General features: G+C 42.6%; 1 non-coding gene across 1 annotated transcript; it reads left to right on the forward strand.

Annotated features, from left to right (window-relative positions):
• Positions 1-346: 346 nt before the first annotated feature.
• On the forward strand, positions 347-453 carry LOC111520922. The gene has a single exon (XR_002724799.1). It is a non-coding gene; the product is annotated as a U6 spliceosomal RNA (small nuclear RNA).
• The last annotated feature ends 5,207 nt before the right edge of the window (positions 454-5,660 follow it).

The raw sequence follows: 5,660 nt of genomic DNA on the forward strand, positions 1-5,660 counted from the left end.
ATGAATTCTTCCTCACTCCACGCAATAAGAATATACAAAGACATGCTGACTGTTCTTAAAGAGCCTACTATCTAGCTAGGCCTTAAAGGAGAGTAATACAGGAATAATTAGTTTTGTATAGACTTTTGTGTACTTTTCACAAACCTTAACTCATGGTTACAATAACCTCATAGGCATTATTATCCTTATGTTACAAGGGCTAAGATTAGAGAGAAAAGTTGTTAAATAATTTAGTAAAGGTTAGACAGGTCAGAGCTGAGATTTGAAGTCAAGCACTTTGCAGGATTAACTGAAATCAAGGAGGGGATACATTCTAGTCAGAGAAGAGCAGAAGCAAAGCTAAAAGGTGCTCACTTCAGCAGCACGTATACTAAAAATTAGAATGATGCAGAGAAGTTAGCATGACCCCTGTACAGCAATGACATACAAATTTGTGGGAAAAAGAAAAGCTAAAAGGAAACAAGAGTGGTTAGTACAATTTGGCTGGAATATAGCATTCATGAGAAGGAAGGAGAAAAAAGAATACAAAAGAAAAGTGGAATATTAAAGCTTTAAATGTTACAATTGTAAGTTTGCTTTAGAGTGGAATTATAAGAAATCATTTTACACTCAAATTTTACTTCCTTTTCTAACCTTTTCCCAGAAATGTATTTAAATCCTTGGAGATTCCTTGTCCATTACTGAATCGCCTTTGGGAGAATGAATTCTGAATGGAAGAGGTGTGTTGATCAGTGATGCCATTGGGACCTGAAAACAGTGAAGGCTCTAAAATTCAATAGCCACCAGGAAAATTAAAGTTAGATATAAAATATTAAATTATTTCTGGAGATGGGATCTCACTATGTTGCCCAGGCTGGTTTTGAAATCCTGATCCCAAGTGAACCTCCTGCTTCAACCTCCTAAAGTACTTGGGTTATAGGTGTGAGCTGCTGTGCCAAAGTTTTTATTTATTAATTTAGGAGAGAGGAGATGGAAGGAGAGCAGAGAAAGGAGCACAAAGCTTTTTTTTTTTTTTCTTGAAGGACAGATTGACAGTGTGTCAAAACAGAATGAACATACCTATATAAGCATTTCGTATGAAGATAAACAAGATGACAGTGGCTTCCTCAGGAAAATGGGATTGGAGGTTGGAAGAAGGTAGAGAAGTACTTTTTATTAAAATTCCCTTCTGTGCTATTTGAGTCTTTTGGCCCGGTGATTCAACTTTTAGGAATTTATCCTGCAGAAACAGTCAGAGTTGCTTAAAGATATGGGAATACGAGTATTTATTTCAGCTTTATTTATTTGTTTTTTGAGACCAAATCTCCCTCTGTTGCCCAGGCTGGAGTGCTGTGGCGTGATCTTGGCTCACTGCAACCTCCACTTTCCGAGTTCAAGTGATTCTCCTGCCCAGCTAATTTTTGTATTTTTAGTAGAAACACGGTTTCACCATGTTGGCCAGGCTGGTCTTGAACTCCTGGGCCCAAGCAATCCACCTGCCTCGGCCTCCCAAACCTCTGGCATTACAGGCATGAGCCACCATGCCTGAGCAGCATTATTTATAACAGCAAAAAATTAGAAACATCAAATGCTCATCATTCTTAAACAATATACAGTCATGCACGGCATAACGTTTTGGTCAATCATGTACCACATACACAACAGTGGTCCCATAAGATTATAGTACATTCTTTTTACTGTACGTCTTCTGTGTTTAGATACACAAATACCACTGTGTTACTGTTGTCTGCAGGTACAGTAGCATGCTGTACAGATTTGTAGCCTAGGAGCAACAGGCTTCACCATATAGCCTAGGTGTGTAGTAGGCTGTACCATCTAGGTTTGTGCAAGTTCACTCTGATGTTCCAACAACAATGAAATCGCCTAATGATGTAGTTTTCAGAATGAATCCTAGTCATTAAGTGATGAATGACTATATATTTGTATAGGCATAGAAAACAGTCTGGAAAACTAAGTATTTGTAGAGGCCTAGAAAAAAGTCTGGAAAAGTCAGATGTCATCAAAATGTAGAGAGATGAGAAGAGTGGGTCATGAGGAAGGGGCCTTTACTTTTTCTTTAGGTATTTTTAGTACTGCTTGAATTATTTTACAGTAAGCATTAATTATTGTTACACAAAAATTCCTTTTTAATATTAATAATAAAGTGTTCATTTGCAATAAATGTGTCATGAAACATCAATTACTCCTCAATGTAATACTTCTCAAAGTCTGGCTCTCAGATCACCTGCATCAAAATCAATGATTCAAACTCCTGGACCCCACCTAGGCCTATGGAAGAAATCTCTGGGTGTGGATCCTGGGAATCTGAGTTTAACAGTCATCCTAGATGATTATTATAATTACTAAAATTTGAGAATTAGAGACCTAAAGAATGAGATAGCCAAATTGGTTCTGAGACATACCTGCTTAGATAGAGGTATAAAGTAAACAATAATGATCCCTTGTATTGAGTGCTCTATTTTCAAAGCTTTTTTTTTTTTTTTTTGAGACAGAGTCTTGCTCTGTCACCCAGGCTGAAGTACAATGGTGCAATCTTGGCTCACTGCAACCTCCACCTCCCAGGTTCAAGCACTTCTCTTGCCTCAGCCTCCCAAGTAGCTGGGATTACAGGCACCTGCCACCATGCCCAGCTAATTTTTTGTATTTTTTTTTTTTTTTTTTTTTAGACGGAGTCTCGCTCTGTCGCCCAGGCTGGGGTGCAGTGGCCGGATCTCAGCTCACTGCAGGCTCTGCCTCCCGGGTTCACGCCATTCTCCTGCCTCAGCCTCCTGAGTAGCTGGGACTACAGGCACCTGCCACCTCGCCCGGCTAGTTTTTTGTATTTTTTAGTAGAGACGGGGTTTCACCGTGTTAGCCAGGATGGTCTCGATCTCCTGACCTCGTGATCCACCCGTCTCGGCCTCCCAGAGTGCTGGGATTACAGGCTTGAGCCACCGCGCCCGGCCGAACTTCTGTATTTTTAGTAGAGACGGGTTTTTGCCATGTTGGCCAGGATGGTCTCGAGCTCCTGACCTCGTGATCCACCTGCCTCGGCCTCCCAAAGTGCTGGGATTACAGGCATGAGCCACCATGCCCCGCCTTTTTTCCTTTCTTTTTTTTTTTTTATTTTTGAGACAGGGTCTTGCTGTGTCACCCAGGCTGGAGTACAGTGGCACAGTCATGGTTCACCGCAACCTCAACCTCCCTGGCTCAAGGAATCTTCCCACCTCAGCTTCTGAGTAGCTGGGACTACAGGTGTGTGCTGTCGCGCCTAGCTTATATATATATATATATATATTATATTTATATAATATATTTATTGTACAGACAGGTTTCACTATGTTGCCCAAGATGGTCTTGAACTCCTAGGCTCAAGCAATCTTCCCATCTTGGCCTCCCAAAGTGCTGAGATTACAAGAACTTGCCTCGAAGTTTTTGTTTTATTTATTTTTTGAGACCAGGTCTCTGTCATGCAGGCTGGAGTGCAGTGGCACAGTCACAGCAACCTCGACCTCCTAGGCTCAAGCAATGCTGCACCAGTCTCCCGTGTAGCTGGGACCACAAGTACATGCCACCATGCCCAGTTACTTTTTAAATTATTTCTAGAGATGGGATCTCACTATGTTGCCCAGGCTGGTTTTGAACTCCTGGCCCCAAGTAAACCTCCTGCTTCAACCTCCTAAAGTACTAGGGTTATAGGTGTGAGCTGCTGTGCCAAAGTTTTTATTTATTAATTTAGGAGAGAGGAGATGGAAGGAGAGCAGAGTAAGTGGCACAAAGCTTTTATTTATTTTTCTTTTCTTTTTTTTTTTTTTTTTTTTTTTTATCTTTTTTGAGACAGAACCTTGCTCTGTCACCCAGGCTGGAGTATAGTGGCAGTGATCTCCACTCACTGCAGCCTCCGCCTCCCGGGTTCAAGCGATTCTCCCACCTCAGCCTCCCGAGTAGCAGGGACTACAAGCACCCGACACCATGCCCGGCTACTTTTTGTATTTTTTGGTGGAGTCGGAATTTCACCATGTTGGTCAGGCTGGTCTCAAACTACTGACTTCAAATGATCTGCCTGCCTTGGCCTCCCAAAGTGCTGGGATTACAGGTGTGAGCCATTGCGCCTGGCCACAAAGCTTTTAAATATTCACTTTCCTCCAAAGTAATCAGGATAGTTGCTGTCCCTGTTTACAGAATGATTAAAGTGCATGAGGTAACTTTTCTGAGGCACTTTTCTTTATATGATACCAAGTATCCTGTCCCAATTATGTGCTATGTTGAATGTTTGTGTCTCCTCCAAAATTTATAGGTTGAAACCTAATGCCCCAATGCGATAGTGTTAGTAGGTAGAGCCTTTAAGAGGTAATTAAGTCATGAGGGCAGAGCCCTGATGAATGGATTAGTGCCATAAAAAGGGCCATGAGAAGGTTCATCGTCTCTTTTGCCCTTCTGCCTTGTGAAGATAAATTATTCCTATCTGCAGAGGATGCCGCATTCCAGGCATCATCTTAGAATAAGAATCACCAAACCTGCTGGCACCTAGATATTGGGCTTCCCAGCCTCCAGAACTGTGAGCGAGTAAATTTCTGTTTATAAATTAACCAGTCTCAAGTGCTATGTTAAAGCAGCAGGAAAAGACTAAGATACTATGTGTCCTCACTATACTTTAAAGAAAGGACTTAGTTGCTTTCTCCCAAGGATCTTACCATGATTTTGTACTGGAAACCAGTGATGCCCAAAGCACTCATTTTTGTGTATGAATCATGACCACAAAATGGGAATGCCTCTTAGGGAATCTTAACTGAATCCACTGTATCTCTCTTTGGAGACAGACTTGAGGCCTTGGTTTCTCTGTCTCTCTGTCTCTCTCTCTCTCTCTTTCTCTCTCTCTCTTTTTTTTTTTTTTTGGTAGAGATGGAGATCTCACTTTGTTGCCCAGGCTGGTTTGAAACTGTTCCTGAAGCAGTCCTCCTGCCTCAGCCTCCCACAGTTCTGGGATTACAAGTGTGACCCACTGTGTCTGGTCAACATTTCTCTTTCATACCTGCATGACTTTGAGCAATTTTTAAAATCTCTGCGGCTGGGTGTGGTGGCTCACACCTGTAATCCCAGCACTTTGGGAGACCGAGGTGGGCGGATCACCTGAGGTCAAGAGTTCCAGACTAGCTTGGCCAGCATGCTGAAACCCTGTCTCTACCAAAAATACAAAAATTAGCCAGGTGTGGTGGCAGGTGCCTGTAATTCCAGCTACTTGGGAGTCTGAGGCAGGAGAATTGCTTAAACCCAGGTGGTGGAGGCTGCAGTGAGCTGAGATCGTGCTGCTGCACTCCATCCTGGGTGACAGAATGAGACTCCATCTAAAAAAAAAAAAAAAAAAAAAAAACTCTGTAAGCCCCCGTGTCCCCATCAATAGAACTGGATAAAATAGAATAGGCCAGGCGCAGTGGCTCCTGCCTGTAATCCCAGCACTTTGGGAGGCAGAGATGGGTGGATCACTTGAAGTCAGGAGTTCAAGATGAGCCTGACCAACATGGTGAAACCCCATCTCTACTAAAAATACAAATATTAGCCGGGTGTGTTAGCATGCACCTGTAGTCCCAGCTACTCAAGAGGCTGAGGCAGGAGAATTGCTTGAATCCAGAAAGCAGAGGCTGTAGTGAGCTGAGATTGCGCCACTGCACTCCAGTCTGAGC

The sequence above is a fragment of the Piliocolobus tephrosceles genome, chromosome 7 (assembly GCF_002776525.5).
Source record: "Piliocolobus tephrosceles isolate RC106 chromosome 7, ASM277652v3, whole genome shotgun sequence".
Taxonomy (NCBI): Eukaryota; Metazoa; Chordata; class Mammalia; order Primates; family Cercopithecidae; genus Piliocolobus; species Piliocolobus tephrosceles.